This window comes from Mesoplodon mirus (genome assembly GCF_964341445.2).
Source record: "Mesoplodon mirus genome assembly, chromosome: 3".
Classification (NCBI taxonomy): Eukaryota; Metazoa; Chordata; class Mammalia; order Artiodactyla; family Ziphiidae; genus Mesoplodon; species Mesoplodon mirus.
In genome coordinates, this window is record NC_138978.1 from 170,259,110 (window position 1) to 170,282,694 (window position 23,585).

At 41.8% G+C, this 23,585-nt stretch overlaps 1 protein-coding gene and 1 long non-coding RNA gene across 3 annotated transcripts in view; one reads left to right on the top strand and one right to left on the bottom strand.

Moving 5' to 3' along the window:
- Positions 1-868: 868 nt before the first annotated feature.
- LOC309801589 lies at positions 869-21,690 on the bottom strand. Its single transcript, XR_014293616.1, has 4 exons — positions 21,510-21,690; positions 21,034-21,196; positions 19,684-19,739; positions 869-1,223 (listed from the first exon to the last, which is right to left on the bottom strand). It is a non-coding gene; the product is annotated as an uncharacterized lncRNA (long non-coding RNA).
- Positions 21,691-21,694: 4 nt separating this feature from the next.
- VAMP4 (vesicle associated membrane protein 4) overlaps positions 21,695-23,585 on the top strand; it is a 31,318-nt gene continuing 29,427 nt past the window's right edge. The window contains exons 1-2 of one of the 2 annotated variants that reach the window (XM_082616578.1): positions 21,695-21,860; positions 22,400-22,634. The gene's annotated coding sequence lies outside the window, so the exon portion shown is untranslated. The remainder of the gene's footprint in view (positions 21,861-22,399; positions 22,635-23,585) is intronic. The other variant, XM_082616577.1, reaches the window with a different exon arrangement.

Sequence of the window (23,585 nt, forward strand, 5' to 3'; positions counted from 1 at the left end):
CCAAAATAAATAAATAAATAAAACAAAAAACCATTAAAAGTAGTTACTACAGCTTATTTTATGTATTTAATGAACGTACTATGTTTTCAGATGCTCATCTTATCCAAATACCCTAAGGAAGTTCCTGTGAATGGCACTGTTTTAAAATATGTGCATCATTGGGCTTTTCACAGCATTATAGATTGCAGGAGGAATTTACAGACTGAGGATGTTACTGGGCTCTTTCCAGATTCTTGGACAGCAATACCATAGAAATGAATATCGCCTCCACAAGACTCTTAGGCAAGCAAATCTTTTTATTTAAAGAGATAGCTTGGGGCTTCCCTGGTGGCGCAGTGGTTGAGAGTCCGCCTGCCGATGCAGGAGACACGGGTTCGTGCCCCGGTCCAGGAAGATCCCACATGCCGTGGAGCGGCTGGGCCCGTGAGCCATGGCCACTGAGCCTGCGCCTCCGGAGCCTGTGCTCCGCAACGGGAGAGGCCACAACAGTGAGAGGCCCGCGTACCGCAAAAAAAAAATAAAAATAAAAAAAAAAAATAAAGATATAGCTTGAACATAACAAGGATGGCACAAAAAAAAAAAGCACCAGCTCTCAGAATAGAAGGGGTAAGTTGATTTTACAGTAAGTCTCCTCCAGACGAAGGAGTTCCATTCTGAGAACGCGTTCTTAAGTCCAATTTGTTCGTTTAAGTCCAACAAAGTTAGCCTAGGTACCCAACTAATGCAATCACCTATATAGTACTGTACTGTAATAGGTTTATAATACTTTTCACACAAATGATACATTAAAAAACAAACAAAAAATAAAGAAAACATTTTTAATCTTACAGTACAGTACCTTGAAAAGTACAGTAGTACAGTACAACCGCTCTCATACAGGGGCTGGCATCGAGTGACCAGGCAAGAAGAGTTACTGACTGGAGGAGGGAGAGGAGGTGGGAGATGGTGGAGCTGAAGGATCATCAGCAATAGGAGACGGAGGGCAAGCTCCAATTTCACTCACGCCTGACGTTGATGGAACGCACGTTTGCGTCTTTGAAAGTTCGCAACTTGAAGGTTCGTATGTAGGGGACCTACTGTATAACAAAACGGAGGGTTTGTCTCATGATCACTGATAATTTTCAGAAATAATCAAACTTCTTTGATCAGCAACAGGTGGCTCCATGGTGGCTATCAGGAATAGAGAGTGCTTCTCCAAGGAGAAAGAAATGCATGAGAATTTTCTGTAAGAAAGCACAGGAATAGATATGGCTAAAATTTATAGTTGAGCTTCTTGTCTTGTGGCAACTAGGTATACTCCTTAGTGTAACAGAGATAAAGTTAATTTTTTATTCCTGCAAGCCTGGTTTTTGTCTTTGTGACACAGGCCCTCTGGGTCTTTGTTCTTTAGCTTGCAAGTCCTGTTTGCCCAAGGTGGTTCCCTGGTCCTTTTCCAAAATGGCTGTACTCTTGTCATCCTGTCTCAAGGAGGGCAGGTAGGCTTGGAATTGAGCTTCTGTAGTCTGGGATATTTTAGACCTCACTGGCATAGATAGCCAAGCAGACTCTCTTACTAGTTAAATAGATTAAACTAGACTTGAACTTTGGTTTAAAACAGTAGTTCTCAAACTTTGGCATGCATCAGAATCACCTGGAAGACTTACAAAAACACAGATTGCTGAGCTCTAGCCCCAGAGTTTCTGATTCACCAGGTCTACAGTGAAGCCCAAGGATTTGCATTTCTAACAAGTTCCCTGGTGATAACAACAACGTTGGCCCAGGGACCACACTTTGAGAATTACTGTTTTAAAGTATAATTAAGAGATAAGTCAAAATGGATATGGTTCCAACTCCACAATTTTAAAAGGTTAATCTAAAAGCCCTCTACAAGAACCTCAAAGAAAATCTATTTTCATGTACCACTTGCTGAGTTCACATTATTTCCTCTCTACCCAAGATAAGGTGAGCTGGAAGGGGCCTCTGAGTGGCTCCAGCTATGACATCATGCAGCATTCCTAATGGATGTGACATGTGTTCTTTCAGAGAGCACTTATTGAGAGCAGAGGACACTGTGCTTGAAGTGCTCCCCAATACCAAAGAAGCAAAACAACACAGCCTCTGCCCTCTCCCCTCAAGGACTGATTCAATCAACAAACATTTAAAGGGACTAGTATGAGCCAATCACTATGGTGAAAGCTAAGAATGCAGTGAGTGGTAAGCAAGACAATGGTATGGAAAGCACACAGCAAACAATTACAAAAAAGAATCTGTAATGAGGGTTTGTGATAAGTGCTGTGAAGGAGAAATATAAGAGTCCACAAGAGCAGATATCTTTGAGACATCTTCTGATTTGGGGGGTGACCAGAGAAGGCTTTCCTGAGGAAGGGACAAAAAGATTTTAAAAGATTCTGTAATCTGACTACTTCAGTAAATACTGCACACCTGAACTTGTTCCAGTAGTATCAGGATGACATAGGTAGAAGTAGGAGAGGGAGGCAGAAAAGGGAGAACCAGAGAGGGAGCAGCAAGAGAAGGACTGGCTCAGAGTTGCTGGCTTGGATGATGGGGGAGGGGGCCACGAGCCAAGGTAAGTGCTTCTAGAGGCTGGAAAAGTCAAGGGAAAGGATTCTTTTCTAGAGCCTGTGAGGGAACACAGCCCTGTGGACACCTTGATTTTAGTTGATCCTGTCAGGCTTCTGACCTGCAGAACTGTAAGATAATAAATTTGTATTGTTTAAGTTAATAAGTTTTTGGTAATTTGCTGCAGTGGCAACAGGAAACGAATACACAGCCTAAACAGGAGAGGGAGTGTATCGTTGGGCAGAAAGTTACAGTGGGAGGGGAGCAACAGAAGATAAAGCTAGAAACTAAAGTGAAGGTCAGGTTTTGAGAAGAATAGAATTCTTCTATTCCAAGCATTTGGATTAAACTTGTTTGGCCACAAGAAGCCAATGGAGAACCAGGTTTGTTACAGTTGAACTGATAATGTGAGAGATGTTCTTAGGAAGAACTGAAGCATTTGTTGACTGATTGTATAGAGGGTATAAAAGATTGAGGGGCACACAATGACTTCCACCTGGGCCTCTGGATGACTGGGAAAATCATCTATAGAAAGAAACAGGGTGTCATTTGTAGAACTGTTGCTACGAGGAATTTAGAGGTCACCACACTAGTAAAACCCAGAGCCAGAGCTAAAAGCTAGTCTCCTCACCCTGCATGCCTATCCCGGGGCTCATACCCTTCTCAAATTCTGTCAGTGGTATCCAATTGGAGTTCGTAGTCCAAGACATGAAAAGGCTTCATGAGTGGGATATAAAACTGTTTAAAGGGAATCTCTCCTTGGTGTACAGGGAGTGGCTTGTACAATGCTGGAAACTATTTCACACTGGAAGTCTCCTTTGCAAATGGGTTTGTTTTCCACCTTTGAGAACTTAAGAAATAAATGGTCTCCTATGTCTTGGAACAATGCAAGAAACACATGACATCCTAGGATAATGTTGTACCATTTTATTAGCTGGCATCAACCTTTGTTGACCTGAAGTCATTCTTTAGCTGACATTGGATTCCTAAGATTGGGATAATCATAATAGTATTTTTTTAGTTTGTATATCACTTGCAATTTGCCAAGAATTTTCTCATATATTACTTTGAATTCATGGGATGGAGACACACACACACACACACACACACATACACATAACTAAGGCAAAACTCCAATTGTTTAAAAATAAATTAAAAAGTTATACATGGCTGAGTGAATTCAGCCATGCCTGCCTCTGGGTATTATACTTGATTCCCAGGATTTTCTTTGCTTGGTAGTTTCCTACTCTATCACTGTAGACCTCTGTAAGTGTACTCGTTTTCTGAAATGCACCGACTACAAAGCATTTATGTCCACTTTTATGGGGGGAAAGCAAAGGGCATAGTATACATGGCAAGTTGTTTACCTTTAAGGCCAGTTGGCAATAACATTTGGAAAACTAGAAAGCCAGGAAAGATGAGGGAATGATGTCAGAGACAATGGCCTGTGCCTGGTGCATTGGACCCCTACAGGGGGAGGCTCACAAAGCCCTCCTTTTGGATCTCATCTTTGTATTTTGCAGCCTGGCTACTGGGAAAGATTACAAGGTTAAACCATTAAAATATGTTCTCCATAATTTTATTCTAAATTTCAGTTATTTTGCAGGAAAAGAAAAAACTCTTGGAAAACAAGTTGTTGGTTTTTTTTTTACCAAACTCTAGTACTCAGCACATCTACCATGAACAACTCATGTATCCCATTTTATTGGATGCTCTCTGTCCTCAGTCCATAACAAAATATTTTTCTACCACCAAAAAAAGGGATTTTTAAAACAGCATTTAATAAATAAAAAGTTCTTAAGTGCTCCACCTAAGGTATTTTTTTTAACATTCAGATCCAGAGAACTTCAAAGAAACTAGGAGAACAAAATTCCCTTTAGTCCAACGAAAAAGTTATATGTAATCCTTCTCTAAAACTAAAGCACTTTTCTTGCCATGAGAATTCAAGGAAGGTCTTCCCCTAAGACGCATCGCAAATGATGGTGCCAAACTTTTTACTGTTCTTAATGCATTTCATCTTTGAACAGTGTACTTTTATGCTCATTGGTCTGATACAAGGAAGGAAAAAGTTTCCGCCAGTATGTGGAAATTTCATCCGAGCAACAGTTCTGATGTTTGAAAACTCAACAGAAAAAAGTCCTCAGGAAATGTGGTGTGCGCACTTCTGGAGAGAGGTGGCAGGAAAGGGAAGCCTTGGCTAAATTTAAACCCCTGTCATTTAATAGGAAACTATGTAGTACAGAGGTTAAGAACATGGGATTTGGAATCAGAAAGATCTAGCAGTTTCTCAGTACGTGAATTTTGTCAAACTTCTAGCCTTCTGATCCTTCACCTAATGGCCTCCTTTGCCTCCTTTGCTCGTGCCCAGCCTTAATCCATTTACTGCACAGCAGCCACAGTGATTTATAAAAATATGTAGCTGTTTTTCCAATAAGACATATTTCACATAACAAAATTCACCATTTAAAAATGTATACTTTAGTGTGTTTTAGTATACTCACAATGCAATGCAACCATCACCACTATCTACTTCCAAAATATTTCCACCATCTTGCAATCATTAATCTACTGTTTCAATAGATTTCCTATTCTGGAGATTTCATTAAAAAGGAATCACATAGTATGTGGTCTTTTATGACTGGCTTCTTTCACTTGTTTTCAAGGTTCATCCATGTTGTAGCATGTAACAGTACTTCATTCCATTTACTTGCTGAATAATATTTCATCGTATGGATAAACAAAATGTGGTATATCTATTCATTGATAGATGAACATTTGTGTTGTTGACACATTTTGGCTATTATGAATAATGTTGCTATGAACATTCATGTACAAGTTTTTGTATGAATGTGTGTTTTCAATTATATAGGATATATATCTAGGAGTGGAATTGCTGGATCATATGATAACTCTATGTTTAACATTTTGAGGAAAACAATGATCATTAAAAGTATAGGGACTTTGGGCTTCCCTGGTGGCGCAGTGGTTGAGAGCCCGCCTGCCGATGCAGGGGACACGGGTTCGTGCTCCGGTCCGGGAAGATCCCACATGCCGCAGAGTGGCTGGTCCCGTGAGCCATGGCCGCTGAGCCTGCGTGTCCGGAGCCTGTGCTCCGCAACGGGAGAGGCCACAACAGTGAGAGGCCCACGTACCACAAAACAAACAAACAAACAAACAAACAAAGTATAGAGACTTCCCTGGCAGTCCAGTGGTTAAGACTGTGCTTCCACTGCAGGGGCGCAGGTTCAATCTCTGGTCAAGGAACTAAGATCCCACACACCGTGCAACGCAGCCAAAAAAATAAATCAAAAAATAAAATAAAGTAAGAATTTTAAAGTATAGATCTGTTTATGTTACTCTCCAGTGGATTCACAATGCTTTGAGGATGAAATCTAGACTCTTCCCATGTTCTATAAAGTCTTTCATGACCCAGACCCTGGCTACATCTCCGATCTCCTCTTCTACCACTCTCTCTGTTTACCAAACTCCAGACACACTGGCCTACTCCATCATCCTCAAAAATACCAAACTCCTTGGTATTGGGAAAGCTGGATATCCATATGCAAAAGAATGAAGTCGGACCCCTATCCTTACCATTTATCAATACAAAAATACAGTTTACATCTTTAATCCATTTTAAGACCTAATACTATAAAGCTCCTGGAGGAAAATGTTGGAGGAAAGCTTCATGACATTGGATTTGGCAATGACTTCTTGGATATGACACCACAAACATAGGCAACAAAAGCAAATACAGGACTTCCCTGGTGGCGCAGTGGTTAAGAATCTGCCCGCCAATGCAGGAGACACGGGTTCTAGCCCTGGTCTGGGAAGATCCTACATGCCGCGGAGCAACTAAACCCGTGCACCACAACTACTGAGCCTGTGCTCTAGAGCCCACGAGCCACAACTACTGAGCCCATGTGCCACAACTACTGAAGCCCGCGCACCTAGAGCCCATGCTCTGCAACAAGAGAGGCCACCGCAATGAGAAGCCTGTGCACCGCAACAAAGAGCAGCCCCCGCTCACCGCAACTAGAGAAAGCCTGCGCGCAGCAACGAAGACCCAACACAGCCAGAAGAAAAAAAAAGCAAATATATGCACATGGGACTACATCAAACTTCTCTGCATCAAAGGAAACAATAAACAGAATGAAAAGGTAACCTGTGGGATGGGCGTATTTGCAAGTCATATGTCTGATAAGAGGTTAATATCCTGGCCTCTCCGGACACTTGCCCTGTTCCAGGTTCCGGCCAAGCTGATCTTGCTGAACGATGATGCCCAGCACGTACACTTTCAGCTGCCCTTGGGCAGCCAGGGCCCTCCAGACCTGTAAAACTCAGGCCAGTTCTCAACCACATGCATAACTCCCAGGGTAAAGGGAGCCCACCACCTGAAAATCGTTCTGAGGTGGCAGCTTTAAACTGGTGACAGTCAGTCCTCATTTGGATGTGCTGCCTGACAGGGTCCTGGGCTTCTCCAGAAATCATAGTTCCCAAGGGTGTCTTATTGGCAGATACTCTGGCTAGCCCGGCCAACCACGCCCTGGCAAGACCAGATTCCTCTAGCTCTACCTTGGGGAATATGCATATTTGTGTAGGTTAGGGCTTAGAATTAGGCAGATGACTTGTACCCTCAATAGTTCTACTCCTGTGACCTGCCTCTCCTGACACCTGCCTTGTTCCAGATTCCTGGCTGTTACTGAACTGGTCGTATGGAGCTCCACCTGGGCCCTGGCCCAGCCAAAGCCCCATGACTCGAAGGTTCTTTTTCCATTCAGATTTGCACAGCCAATAACAAAACCTATGGTGTGACTGAAACAGCACAACTTTATTCAGTGGCCAGAGAATGGAGAGGCGGGAACCTAGTTCACAAATCAACTTCTTAACCCAGCTTGGGTTGAGATACCACATATATAGGAGCATCAAGGTAAAAGGAAGGGAATACAGTAAAGAGAGGGAGGAATATTCATGACTTATCTGAGAACAGGGGTGGGGTATGCTCGGAATTGGGACAACGCCCCTTTTCAGTCCTTGTATGGGCTCTTCTGGCAGTTGTCGACTGTCATGGTGCTGATGGGTGTGTTATTTAGCATGCTAATGTATTATAATGAGGCTCAAGGTCTTCTGCAAGTCAGGTTTTCTGCCATCTTGGGCCTAGCTGGTTCTAACCACTTCTGGTGGGCTCTTGTTTTTCTCTTCTGGTGGTTTTCTGTAAGACAAGGATACCACTGCTCCATAGCTTAGTTACCTCAAGGAAGGGGGAGGGTTAGAGCTCAAGGCTAACAGCCATGGTAACACGGCTACCCTGACCTGGGTGGCCCAAGCATGCCCAATACGCACTCAGCCAACTGGCGTTGGGCCCGCAGGGTCTTCCAGGTCTGTGGTGCTCTCTCTGGCCAGTCCCCACTACTTGCATAGCCTCCAGTGTGGAAGGAGCCCAACCCCTGAAAATCGTTATGACGTGGCAGCTTTAAACTGGCGACAGTCAGTCCCCATTTGGACTTGGTGCCTGGTGGGTTCTGAGCCTCTCTAGCAACCAGGACTCCCAGGTGTCTCTTATTGGATGATACTCTAGCCAGTCAGCCCAGCCCTCCTTCCCTTGCAAGGCAGTCAAGTCACCTCGAGATCTGTCTTGAGGGGGAATATTCCACATTGGGTAAGTTAGGACTTGAGATTAGGCATGTGCCCCTTCCATGACCTGGTATCTCTAGACCCTTGCCCTGGTCTAGATCCCTGGTCACCCTGAACTTTGCCTCATGTATCTGTGCAGTGTGTGTCCCAAGTGTTACTGAGGATGTGGAGAATTTGGAACCCTTGTACACTGTTGGTGGGAATGTAAATTGGTGCAGCCACTATGGAGAACAGTATGGAGGTTCCTTGAAAAAAATTAAAGGTAGAATTACCATATGATCCAGCTATTCCACTTCTGGGTATATATCCAAAAGAACTGAAAGCAGGACTTCCCTGGTGGCGCAGTGGTTCAGAATCTGCCTGCCAATGCAGGGGACACGGGTTCAAGCCCTGGTCCGGGAAGATCCCACATGCCGCGGAGCAACTAAGCCCGTGCGCCACAACTACTGAGCCCGCGAGCCACAACTACTGCAGCCCGCACACCTAGAGCCTGTGCTCTGCAACAAGAGAAGCCACCGCAATGAGAAGCCCGCACACCGCAACAAAGAGTAGCCTCCACTAGCCGCAACCAGGGGAAAGCCTGTGCACAGCAACGAAGACCCAATGCAGCCAGAAACAATAAATAAATTAAAAAAAAAAAAAGAATTGAAAGCAATCTCTCCAAAAGGTTTGCACACTCATGTTCATAGCAGCACTATTCACAATAGTGAGAAGGTGGAGAAACCCAAATATCCATTGATGGATGAATGGATAAAGAAAATGTGGTGTATACATACACAATAGAATATTAGCCTTTTTAAAAAAGAAATTCTAACATGTGCTACAACATGGATGAACCCTGAGGATATTGTGCTATGTGAAATAAGCCAGTCACAAAAAGACAAATGTTGTATGATTCCACTCATATAAGGTATCTGAAGTAGTCAAATGCATAGAAACAAAGTCGAGTTGTCATTGCCAGAGGTTTGGGAGAATGGAAACAGGGGAGTTGTTCAATGGGTACGGAGTTTGAGTTTTACAACACAAAAAAGTTCTAGAGGTCTGTTGCACAATAATGAGAATGTAGTTAACACTACAGAACTACGCACTTTAAAATGGTTGGGATGATAAATTTTATGTTATATATTTTCTACCACAATTTAAAAATTGTTCTTAAAAATGCCAAACTTGGGACTTCCCTGGTGGTCCAGTGGTTAAGATTCCGCGCTTCCACTACAGGGGGTGTGGGTTCGATCTCTGGTTGGGGAAATAAGATCCTGCATGTTGCGAGGTGCAGCCAAAACTTAAAAAAAAAAAAGCCAAAGTTTCCTGTCTAACAACCTTTGCTCCTGCTATTCTCTCGGCCTGGAACACTCTTTCTCTTGCTTTTTGCATGACTGGTTTCTCTCATACGTCTAGTTTCAACTTAAATGCTACCTATTCAGAGAGATCTCCCTTGACAACCTTATCTTTTGAAATAGGTTCCCCTTGAATCTCATTCTCAGCCATTTGTTTGTTCTTTTAACAAAACACTTATGTAATTATGTAATTTATTTCTGCCTTTCTTTCCTGCTATATGATAGTCTGAGGACAGCAACTGTGTCTGTATTTAAATCACACACCTAGTTTAGTAACAGAGAAACAACAGATGTTCAATACAGTTTTTTCTGAATGAACAAATGAGTCTATGTAAACTAGAACTAATAACACCTGCCTCATGGGGTTGCTGTGAGAATCAGTTGCAGTAACATATATGGCACAGAACATGATACATAATAAGAACTCAACATTTATTTTTAGGGCAGGACATTTTGATTGTACCAGATGACTTTTAAAATTCAATCCAACTCCAAGGTTTTCAGAAATGGTGCAAGGACTTTGGGCAAGGCAGAGCTATGAGCATGTTAATAAGCAAAAATATTCTAATCAGGAAGGGCAAACTTCCATGCCTGGATATATAGGCAAGAAACAGTTATTTGTTCTTTGCTCAGAAACCTCCCAGGGCTTCCCTGGTGGCGCAGTGGTTAAGAATCCCCCTGCCAATGCAGGGGACACGGGTTCAAGCCCTGGTCCGGGAAGATCCCACATGCCGTGGAGCAAATAAGCTCGCGAGCCACAACTACTGAAGCCTGTGCGCCTAGAGCCCATGCTCTGCAACAAGAGAAGCCACCGCAATGAGAAGCCCGCTCACCACAACGAAGAGTAGCCCCCGCTCACTGCAACTAGAGAAAGCCTGCGCACAGCAACAAAGACCCAAAGCAGCTAAAAAATAAATAACTTAAAAAAAAAAAAAGAAAGAAACCTCGCAGTATCCTTGGGGCCACCCACTCTTTGGTAAAGAGGATGAAATATTTAAATCAGGGGAGCCTTGAAGACCATGGACAGAATTCAGAGGGTCTGTGAACTTGGATGGGAAAGAAATTACATCTTTATTTTCAGTAATCTCTAACAGATATTAGCATTTTCTTCAACTATAAATGGAGCCCCCCAAAACCCTCAGCAGTTCTAGTGATAGGAATCACTAAGATTTTCATATCACACTACAACCATAGATACCCTGAAATATTGTTTATGCTCATTACTAATTCAAAATCATGGTAGATGTTAGGCCTGACGCTAGATTTTATTTAATGAGTTAATAAAGAAGCATATATATTAGTGTATCACAAATTTTCTTTTAAAATATTTTATAGCATTATAAATTTCCTTCCTTTGTAATTCTGTATTTTGATGCATTTAGAGATATTATTTTAATAAGAGGTTCCTAGATTTCACTAGATCGTCAAGGTTCTTGGTACATAATGTGTATGCACAGTGCCTGTCACTTAATAGGAGGGCCGTGAAGGATGCTTCATGGTCACAAGAATTTTTCCTGTGCTTTTGGTGCTGCCTTAAATCTATAATTACGTAAAGAATAAATCACAGAGGCCGGCTTAGTCCATAGAGAAAACTTGACTACATTTTTAAAGAACGTTGTTAGGGAAAGATTTATTATTTCACTTTTTTTTCATCTTCTGAAGAAAGTTTGAAATGTATCTATTCAAGGTATTTTGATGACATAATTTCATTCCTTCTAAATAACTGCTCATATGCTACTTGTGACCAAAGAACCTAAAGCAGGGAACTATGATAATGGAGCCCTTGTGATTTGCTATGCCAGTGAAGTGTGACTGTGACTCTGAGACCAACTTTATGGATTGTGTTATAGGCTTTGAAATGAGTGTGAACAGAGGATGTGATCATTTCTTTGCTTAAAAAAAAAGATTAAAAATGAAAAACAAATAATTCACTGCCATAATAAAGGAAAATAGGAATGATAAATGTGTATATATCATGCATAAAAAGGTTTAGATACAGCCTATATATAAAGAGAAATATTAAGTAAAAGGAGACCCTACTTTTCTTTCTACCAACTCTGTAATATGTGGCCAAAGGGGAGCTGACCCAAGTATTTCTGAATAAACAATGCTGATTGAATGTGCCTTCATTGCCTGAAGAAACCAGGATCTTCTCACTCTGGCTCACCTCCCAGCCAGAGCCTATAATAAGTAATGCACTCTAACTACCCGCTTGTATGTGGGAGGACTTAAGAAACTCTCCCTTTCAGAAACCCCTCCCTCCCATTTTCTTGTGTAGTCACGGCAAGTGAGCTTATCTCTTTATAGTAGTTTAAGAGTAGCTTGAATATAGTTCTACTTTCAGGTCTGATGGAGTAAATTGAGCCACACCAATTCTCCCTCTAGGAATAAATGGAAAAGCCAGATAAGTACCAAAAGCATCTCTATAAAGCAATCCAAGAGCTGTTGGAGCAACAAGAGTAGAGGGACCAAGATTCCAGAGGAGGAACTGCAAAATGGTGAGCTTTTTCCTTTGCCAGCTGGAGGTGCTTATAGATTCTGGGTACAAGGCAAGATGCTGAGAATCGGGGCTTTGCCTGGGTCAAGGGTCATTGTTGGGGGACAAAACAAACAAAGCACTTACATTTTGGGTTCTCACAGGACCGAAAAGACAAAGATGAAATCTTGGAGCACCAGGATTTCAGGAAGAAGGGAAGAGTGAATAACTGAGCGACACAGATGGTTTCCCCACAAAATTTTGCTGAATGCTGAAGCTACTTGGGGTGGGAGGTTAGGATGAGAAAATCACTGTTTTTCAGAAGCTTTCTGCTTAGCATCTTTATCTATCCAGCAGAGATGAGAGTGATTCCACTTTGGAGAGGGATAACATCACATTGATGTTCTTTATTATACTCAATATTTTATACTCAATTTTTTTTTTTTTGCTACACCGTGCAGCTTGTGGGATCTTAGTTCTCCCATCAGGGATTGAACCCACACCCTTAGCAGTGAAAGAGCAGTCCTAACCGCTGGATGGCCAGGGAATTCCCTCTACTTAATTTTTAATACTTGGTTATTTTATATTCAATAGTCAATATTGAATGAATATCAAAAACTATTAGGTATACGAAGAGATAAGAGTCATATCACCAAAATCCAAGAAAAAAATAGATAATAGAAACCAGTAATTCGGGTATTAGATTAGCAGACAAGGACTTTGATTAAAATATTTTTAAAATATGATAAAAAGATAATTTCCGCAAGGAATTAGAATCTATTTTTAATGGAAATTCTGGAACCAAAAAATACAATAACTGAAATCAAGAGTAGCCTGGAGGGGCTTCCCTGGTGGCGCTAGTGGTTGAGAGTCTGCCTGCCGATGCTAGGGGACATGGGTTCGTGCCCCGGTCCGGGAAGATCCCACATGCCGCGGAGTGGCTGGTCCCGTGAGCCATGGCCGCTGAGCCTGCGCGTGCGGAGCCTGTGCTCCGCAACGGGAGAGGCCACAACAGTGAGAGGCCCGCGCACCGCAAAAAAAAAAAAAAAAGAGTAGCCTGGAAATCAAGAGCAGGTAGGGAAATATGTCTGTGCACATAGATGCTGACACTGGTTCGGGATGTGACTCAGTTGCATCTCTGCAGCCCTGTGTCAGTGCCGGAACCCTGAGATCTAGCGCAGACTCAAAAGATTTGCACACACATTTAAAAAAAAGAAAAACTTAAAATGTAAACACATTTTCCTTCAAGAGTATACTCTTAGAACTGTGTTGCAATAAACAGGTTTCAAAACATAATGATGAGTTCTTTGGTCATGAAAACTTCCTCAAGAATTCTCTCAAAATAATTCTAAGCACAGGTCCATTATTAAATTTACTACCATGACATTTTAGAAAATAGTTACAAAACTTGTTATTCATCTGTAAAGGATTGAGGGAGAAAGGCAGCACGGTGATTGCCAAAAACTTTTCTTAAAATTATTCCATAGGGATGATTGTCATTGAGCTTGAGGCCAGTTAGTTTTCCCACAGTTAATCTCGTATACCATGTTTCAGACCTGGACCTTCCTGACATTGAGGCATTCATTGTAATGTAAGCTAACATGATGAATTCAGAGTCACAGAAAAGATACTATGAAGTTTTCTGGTTAAATAATTGTTTTTCTTTTAAAGTGGGGGAGAGTTGGATGCTTAATAAACTCAAAATAACAACAACATAACCAGAGCCGGAAGGAAAACTGTTCTATTATTAATTATTAAAAGAGACGTGATCTACTACAACATAGGGAAAAACTGAATATGATATAGCAAGCTATGGATGACTTAAAAAGGTGTTTTCCAGTTAACATTTTTTTTTTAAATTAAAGCATTTTGTTTGTTTACACTTTATGGGTAAAATACAAAGAGAGAGTGCCTCCTAGAAATAGATTATGAATTTTTTTTTTAATTTATTTTTCACTGCACTGGGTCTTCATTGCTGCACGCGGGCTTTCTCTAGTTGCAGAGATCAGGGGCTAGTCTTTGTTGCAGTGCACATGCCTCGCATTGCGGTGACCTCTTGTTGTGGAGCACGGCCTCTAGGCACGCAGGCTTCAGTAGTTGTGGCTCGCAGGCTCTAGAGCCCAGGTTTAGTAGTTGTGGCATGCGGGCTTAGTTGCTCCGCGGCATGTGGGATCTTCCCGGACCAGAGCTTGAACCCGTGTCCCCTGCATTGGCAGGCATATTCTTAACCACTGTGCCACCAGGGAAGTCCAGATTATGAAATTAAAGTGCACTTCAGGTAGATTGATAAGGTGAAATGACTATTGAATCCCAACATAAACATTTATTTAAATACTTAAAGACAGTGATATTGACTAATAAGACTTGGAATCAAATTGCCTCTGTTTCCTTTCTTCATTTTACTTTTGTAAGTCACAAATTTTCATTTTTCATACTTTTTTCTCATTTCTGTTTTCTTGAAATGCCAAAAGAAAATCAATGGCAATAGGCCAAACTCTCGCTAGCCAACTTTTAATAATAATAAAACAGTACAGAGAAAAGAACAGGAAATCTTTAAAAATGGAGAAATTGTATATTATCTTGTTTATAACATGAACAAAAGAATATGTAAATATTATTTTACTAAGGGCTTGTGATATTCTTGGAAGACAAGAAGGAGGCGGAGATTACTCATTCTTTTGCTCCCTGGGAAATGAAACCAGTACCATTGAAAGTAAGTGATTTTGTGAAGGTCAGTAAGCAGGCAAAGTGCTTCTAGGATTCCCACGCACTGGCCATATAAAACATTCTCTCATGCTTTCACTTCCCTTTTCTTTTTTCTCTTATCTTTTCTTCTCATTCAAAAGCAAACTTTAAAAATTAGAATCATCAATAAATATTTATTGTGTGCTTGCTCTGTGCAAGGTACCACGGAGGATTAAGAAGGAATCTAAGACAGAGTCCTTGATTTAAAGGAGCAGTCAAGGGCTTCCCTGGTGGCGCAGTGGTTGAGAGTCCGCCTGCCGATGCAGGGGACACGGGTTCGTGCCCCCGTCCGGGAAGATCCCACATGCTGCGGAGCGGCTGGGCCCGTGAGCCATGGCTGCTGAGCCTGCGCATCTGGAGCCTGTTGCTCCGCAACGGGAGAGGCCACAACAGTGAGAAGCCCGCGTACCGCAAAAGAAAAAAAAAAAGTAGTCAAAATCACGATTCTAGCCTGGATCTTCACAGCTGCTGAGAATTTCCTTTTGTTCACCATTTCACCATTGTTAAAGCAGCTATTCCAAACCGTCTCCATTTTTTTTAAGCTTCCAACTCCAACACTGCTTTCTTGACCCTTCACAAAAGACCTTGCTTGCCTTTTACTGATTTTTTCTTTTTCTTTTCTTTTTTTTTTTTTCTTTTTTTGCGGTACATGGGCCTCTCACTGCTGTGGCCTCTCCCATTGCGGAGCACAGGCTCCGGACGCGCAGGCTCAGCAGCCATGGCTCACGGGCCCAGCCGCTCCGCAGCATGTGGGATCTTCCCGGACGGGGGCACGAACCCGTGTCCCCTGCATCGGCAGGCGGACTCTCAACCACTGCGCCACCAGGGAAGCCCACTGATCTTTTTTTTTTTAAATTAATTTATTTATTTAGGGCTGTGTTGGGTCTTCATTTCTGTGCGAGGGCTTTCTCTAGTTGTGGCAAGTGGGGGCCACTCTTCATCACGGTGCGCGGGCCTCTCACTATCGCGGCCTCTCTTGTTGCGGAGCACAGGCTCCAGACGCGCAGGCTCAGTAGTTATGGCTCATGGGCCTAGTTGCTCCGCGGCATGTGGGATCTTCCCAGACCAGGGCTCGAACCCGTGTCCCCTGCATTAGCAGGCAGATTCTCAACCACTGCACCACCAGGGAAGCCCCCCACTGATCATTTTGAGTCTATGAGTTTCCTTAACTTCTCTCTTTTCCATTTCAAAATCTCTATATCTTCATCATCAGTCACTTCTTTCCCCCTTGCCTCCAAGAAGGTATTCTCTCTCCAGCTTGCCCAGAACTACCCTCTGCTACTCTCCAACCCTGATCCCCCACCTATTCAGAGATATCACTCCAATGTCCGTTGGTGTTTTTTCTTCTTTTGATTTGCATTTTCAATCTCATTCTCACACTGGCTCCTTATTCCCCATTCCTAAATATAACATAGTTATTTCTGATGGTACCTTAACCCTATTGCTGCTTTGAGTTGCAACTTCTCTTTACAACTGAATTTCTTGAAAGAGGAATATATAATCTGCATTTCCCCTAAAAATCAACTCTTACAATATGGCTTCCACTTCCACAATGTTACTGAAACACTTCCTGAAGATCAGTAGTGGTCTGCGAGCCAACAAATCTGATGGCTTTTTCTAGCCTTCATTCCCCCCACCCCTCCCCCCGCCCTCCCCACCCCCAATTTCTCTGAAGTTTTTGGTGCTAATGACCATTCCTCCTCCTTCTTTTACACTGTCCTGTCTCTACTGTTTTTCTGTGTACTGCTCTGACCACTTCTTATTGAACACCCCTCATCCTCTCACCCCTAAACACAGACATTCTCCTAAATTCTGCTTTTTTTCCTTATATACACTCTTTGGATTCTTCTTCATAGAGATAATAGTTGAAGCTGAGGATTCCCATGCTCTGGGAATGCTAAAACACTTTCCCCAAAGAAAAGTGCATTTAAGGGAAGGGGAAGACTTTATCACCTTCCTTTTGTCTTTCCATGGGGTTCACTTAGTTGGCAAGAGAAGTAGGAGGAGAATAGGTCAGAGCTGTCTTAGCAATGGCTAAGATTCCTCTATCTAGGACCATGGCTCCTGCCAGATAGCCCCTCTCCTACAACTGTGGCTCTTGCTTTGTTCTGTTGACCCTTCTCTTGCCTCTTCGTACCTGGCAATAGTAATGGATTCCTCCTCTTGCTTGTCCTGAGGTGTATCAGCATGTCTGCTTGATTCCACTTGTGGTTTTCATTTACTGTTAAACTCCTACAAGTAATTCAGTTTTGATATTACAGTTCACCTTAGGCAATACTATTTGCTAAGATATCCATATATGTGTGTGTATATATAAGTATATATTCCATTGTTCACTTGAATCTATAATGAACTTTACTCAGTTTTCAATAGTTGCTTAGTCTTGTGTTTCTATGTAAGAATGTGGGTTCTTGGAGGACAGAAAACACTGTTTACCATCTTTATATCGCGAGACTTTAACAGAATACTTGTCACATAGCTGATGGACGAATTTATTCACTTTGATATAACACCCAAGATTAATATTTCTGTCTTCAGCAAGAAATTAAAGTTGTGTTTGACCTTCAACAGACTAAAGCCTCCTTAGTCATATAAGATCATCACAAGACATTAAGCCTGACAGATTCCACCTTTACCATGCTTTAAGAATAAATTGTCTAATTTCTATTTTAAGGGCAAAGCATGCAACCCATTTCAATAAAATATTTATCTCATCTTAATTTAAACTTATAGCTCTGCAATATTTACCAATGTGCCCAATTTTACCATACTCTTACCTTGGACAAATTACATAATTCATCTCAAAACCTTGGTTTCCACATTGATAAAATGAAAAAAATAATACTTGTTATCAGAGGGTTGTTGTGCTGAAATAACATATGCTAATCACTGAACATAGTGTTTAACAAAATGGGCATTTAATAAGTGGTAGCCATGTTTAACTTTCAGAGAAGTAGCAAATAAATTTATAATACAATTACAGCATATTACTACACAGGTCTCTGTTGTTGCCATCTTTGTGGGAGGCAACTTCTCCAAGATAAAATGCTTGTAACATGTCACATCAATAAACAAGAAGTTAGGAGAGGAACAAAGCATCTCTATGAGTCCATCTTATAATGTTAGAATTAACATTCCATGAGGAAAGCATAGGGGACATTCCATTTTATTATATTTTTTTTAACAAAAATTAAACTACAGTAGAGTCTATCTTTAAAAACCAGACTCCACTTAACCCACTTGCTCTGTTACTCATTACTGTACATTCTCTCTGTGAACTGTACTCACTGTTGCCACAAAGGACACAATGGGCACTACTGGCAAACTTTGAGTATGGAAGCTTTATTAGAAAATAGTATTGTATCAGTGTTAAATTTTCTGAATTTGAAAATTGAATCATAGTTATGAAGATAATGTTCTTGTTCTTAGGAAAAGCCACTGAAGTATCTAGGGGTAAGCACGCATGATGTATGTAACTTTTAAATAATTAGGTGCGGAAAGAGGTGGGGAGAGAATAAAGCAAATGAAGTGAAATGTTAACAACCCCCGTGAGTTAAGTCGAGTATACTTTCTGGCCCTCTGTTCCTTCATCTACTAGGAGAGAGAAGACTGGGCTGAACTCTTTCAGTATTATTCACACTGTGAGCCATGAAATTCAATTAGGAGTGGAGCCTGGCATCAGAAAATGTTAACCAGTGAATCTGAATAAAGCGTTTGCAAGAGTTCTTTGTATTTATTCTTTGGTAAGTTTGAGATCCTTTCAAAATCAAAAGTAAAACAAGCTAACTATATTTACATAACACCAAGGCCCTCAGCACTCACAGCTTAGAGGCTAACAGGTTAGCTATATGATACACCTGTGTACTTCCTCACCAAAACAGTTGAGCTGTATGGTTATCAAGAGTCACTTTGTATTTGTAACCTAAAATATTTATGCCTCTTATTATACTTATGGAATTTAAATATTCAAACAAATGAAATACCAATAAAAAGTTGTTTCCATGAAAACTAAATTGATGAAGGTGAACAACAAATAAATTACTATAGAACTAGATATGGGTAAGAAAAATCTGTAAAACTTTGGAAAAAAATTGTACAAAATCTAGATTGACTTGGCACTCAAATTGCTTCAAATGTGTCTTTAAGTTCTTGCTCTGCTTTGAAGAAAAAGAAAATTTAAACAAAGTAATTTATAATAAAGACAATGAGGTGCTCCAACAAACAGATTCATGCTCAGATAAAAGGTCTTGGCCCTACTTCAAAGATTAGTGAGTGAATGTATAATTACACATTTGAGTCAGAAGTTAAAAAGTTAAAGTATATCTGCCATTTTTATGACCTATTGCTTTAACTGACTTTTTAAATTAACTGATCAACAATTGGTCTCTGTAATCAATCCCAGCCCAAGGACATCTTGCTAAAGGAATTCCATAGATACAAACTCTCCTGCTAGTAAATATTAGTTTGTAGCCAGGAAGTCTGTTATTACCATACTTTTAAGATTTGCATGCTTGCTTGCTCTCCTAGGAGTATTTCCCTCTAAAGGGACAGAACTGATTGTAGATCTGCTGAACTCCTTCCTTCCCAGTCACTGATAGATTAAAAATGATATTTCATTGTTTATTTTGATTTACATTTTGACTGATGCTGAACAATTGTTCACAGGCTTATAACTGATTTGTATTTTTTTCTGCCTCATGGGAGAGAAGATAATAACAACAAAATATTGAAACCTGGCAAGTATATGAATTAGTGGCAATTATCTTAGCCAACTTGAGAAACAGGAATCCTAAGCAGGTCATGAAGCAACCTGATTCACACAGCTAAACCCCACATAAGGGAACTGAAAACACCAGATACCTCTGAGCATGGTGTGGGCTAAAAACAGAAGGAATAATAGAAAGCCTATTTAAGAATCAATCAGATGCTTACATTCCCTTCTGCATCCCAGCAGAAGTCCAGAGATTTAGTCCTCGAAGAAAGGATCTCTGAAAAGAAAGAACAAAGGATCTCTGGTGAGGAGGATATTAGGCCCCACTAAGGGTGAAGGTCTAATATTGAAAGAGAAATAAGAAAATTAGAGGACCAACATCTGAATAATTGGAGCTTAAGAAAGAGAAAATAAAAAAAAATAAAAATAAAAATAAATAAAATAAAAAAAGAAAGAGAAAATAGGGTACGAGATAATCAAATAATTCAAATTGGTGAGACTGGAACCCCATTCTGACTTTAAGTCCAGTGCTATTTACATTCTTTCAGGATAACTGGTATATCTGATTCATATTAACTGTAAAAGGACACTTTCTAAGCTTTCAGAAATGTTGGGGATAGTCAAAGAGACTTTGTTCAGGTGATTAAAGGGTGAGGCTTGCATTAGCCCTCCCCAAACCAATTATACCAAAATATTTGGCAGAACTAAAGAACTATGGTTAAAAAAACCAAAAAGAATGGTTTATTCATACAAGCTATGCAATGACATGACAGTACAGCTCAATAATCATATTGCCTTAAGTTGTTCTGTAAGAAGGGCAGAGGCTGTAAGTGGTTAAAGCTCTAACTGGCTAAGGCACCAATGCAGGGAAACACCCATAGCAAGCAGATATGCAGATATAAAGCCAACTGTGGACAGGAAAACGCAAACCAAAAAACTTCTGGGTTATCTGTGGATGGGTAGTCTCATCATCATGCCCAAGCAGAGAAACACCCTATAAGCAACTTCCCTTCCAGGTGGACTATTTCAGTCCAAGTCAGCCTGGATCCGAGTAGTGGACTCACAGATGATGAGCGAGTCTAACATCAGGCTTTCAGAAGCTTCAATTGACAACCTATGGCTTACTGTTTCTCAATATCCCAGGCCAATTAAATCAGAATTTCAGAGTAGTGCGGGGCATCCTCCGTTTCTAAAGCTTTTCAGGTGGTTCAACTCTACGTAATTAACCTGAGAGTCATTGCCCTAGCCAAGGTATCTTTCAATTAGTGTTTGTTTGGCCTACATATGCACTAAATCAAAACACTGTATTAAACAAAGGACCCAAAGATATTTAGTAAAAATGACGTGTAGCAAAAAAATTGATAGGAAAAAAATGATAAAACAATCCAGCTGGGGCGTGTGTGGGAGGAATGGATAAATAAGACAAACAAGAGAAAGCAAAAACGAAACTGAATTGTTTTGGATTACTATGCCCAGCCTCTGCAGGCTTAAATACGCTACTAACTTGGGGGGAGGGGAGGTAGGCGGCGTCAAGAGAACAGTGGAATGGACGTGCAAGAGTGAATTCCCACCTGAAATCTGAAGGCTCTGGTGTCTGCCTGGTGTCTGGACCCAGTTATTTGAGGTTAGAACTCTACAGCATACAGGGGAAAGAACACTGAGTCCTCGTCCCAAACCTGTCCAACTAGCTGTGCAACGTCAAGTAAATCTCTTTGGACGAGAGATTCCTAATGTCTAAAATAAAGAGACTGGATTAGTAACCCTGAAGATCTCTCTCCTGAAGACCTCTCATCAGTCTAACTCTGATGCTATAAACAAGGGATCACACACATCTCCTTACTTCAGGAAAGGCCCAAGACGAGCCGAAGCCGATCGTCAGGCTCGAGCCATCCTCGTTTTTCTGTTAGGCTGCCTTAGCCCGGGGGATGGACCAGGCACAAAGCACCACGTTATTAAGGCCTCATCAACCCCAGCCAGGAGCAAGCCCTAAGGCTCCCCACCCTGCGTGACTTCTCAGAGCTTCCTCCACCTTCCCTGAACTTCCGACCTCGGCTTGGGACCTCGGGAGCCCGCGGCTATTGTTCCTCCCTTAAAGCACAAAATCATTCCGGGGATCCAAACTTCGCGTCTGCTAGGGCCTCTAGGTAGAGAGCGGAAGGGGGAATCGACTCCCTCGACGATCTCCGCGGCCTGGACCCGCTCCCTTCGCCTGGCGCCAGGCTGCGGAGCGCCGATCGGCTCGATGAGCGGGGGCGCAGTTGCGGCGGAGCGACAGGCGCGGGTTGCGCGCCTACTGTGTTCCCCCTCCCAGCTTTCTTCCTCCGCTTCCTACTCCTTCCTCCGCCCGCCCAGCGCTACCCGCCCCGGAGAGCTGCCCGGAGCTCCCCGGGAGACGCAGGTACGGCCGCCCGCCTGTTCCCGACGGGAAGGGCTTATGTGCGGAGGAAGGAAACAGAGACGAAGTGCCTGCCCCGCCGCCCCCAACGTCCGCGTCGGGCAGGGGGACCGGCCTCGGGGGCAGTGGAGGGAGCCCAGAGTGGGAAAAGGCTGGGGTCGGACCGGGGGTTCCCTGAGGAAGGGCGACCAGGACAGGAGTGTGCGATGGGGAGCGGTTAAGGGGGAGAAGAATGGGAATTGTAGGGTGCTCTGGGGAAATGGGAAGAGAACAGTGGCGGGGCTGGGGAAGATTGGAGAAGAGTGGGAGGCAGCCCGGACTGCTAGTGGGGATCTTGGGGCAGAAAGGACTAGAGTTAGGAGATGTCGGGGGACGTGGCCTGGTGCGACAGATGGGGTGGGAGTGGGGCGGGGTGTATGTGAATGGAGCTGCTTGCTGGAGGGGTGGATTTGTTTCACCATTAAAAAGCTTGGGAGAGAGAGCACCAACCCCGCTGTGTTTATAATGACCGGAAGGTGAGGTGAATCATTACACTTTGACAGGTTTTGTGAATAACATCTCCAGGCTGTGTCCATCCAAGTCACTTATTTCCGTGAAACTGCACCAACCAAGACTGCTGATGAGAGATGAGGAAGAGGAGTCAGAAAGGGAACGCAGGCTGGGAAAAGGGAAGCCTCTGCCCAGATTCAAGCTTTTTGTGAAATGAAATACTAGGGGGTTTGGTGTGCTTGTTGTTTGCATAAAGCAAAAAAGAAGCCAACATTTGCTAAACAACAGGTTAGAAGTTTATTACTTGTAAAGCCATTGAATACAGAAAGTACTGCCTCTTCAAAAAATACATACATGAAATTGTAAACGTATGATGATGGCATAAGAAGCATATGGTGGTGTGACATTTTAAAAATGTATTGGTGATGTTGAAATACATCATGAAGGCTCTCTTATTTACATATATACCTAGACACAAACACCTGAATTCATATGTATTTTGTACAGGAGAACTCTTAGGTAGAATATGTATAAATCTAATTTCTGAGCATTGTTTATTTCTACTAGTCATTTGGTGCAAATATCATCATTTACCCTGTGCTTCATCAAGCACAGTTAATTAATCTGCCTGCTGCTTTGCTGATGATGGCTTTTATGTTTGTCAGACAGTGATTTCTTGCCTTCATGAAGCTGATTCTTGGATTATGGGACCTGAATTTGGGTTTGCTCATCATTAAACTTGTAGCTTTACTGTATATTTCATAAAGATGTTATGTAAGTCGGCCTGTTATTTGCTTTTGGATATTGAAGCAGACCCTTTGTAGGGTTTAAAATATAAATAAAATATAGGTATAATTAAAAGCTCTAGTTCTTCGGTTGCTTCCTTTGTCATCTGTTTCTCCATGCATTCTGTAACATTTCTGCATGAATGAATTATTCTGAAATCAAAGTATGAGGAATAAAATGGGTCAGATGCCGGATGTACGTGACAGAAATATTGTAGAATGAAGAACTCTAGAGCTGTTACTTAGGTAGCAAGTATTTGGTTTTTGTTACAAGTGGTTAAGTTTCTGGTTTGGAAAATTATTTCTTATCAAAGAAAAGTATATCAATTTGTTTTGATGGGAAGTCAACTTAAAATTTTACTTTATTTTGTTTATGAAACTGGACTCTGGGCTTGTTTATTCTTTTTTAAGTGTGTGATCTTAACCAACAAATGTCTAATTATACTTAAAAATC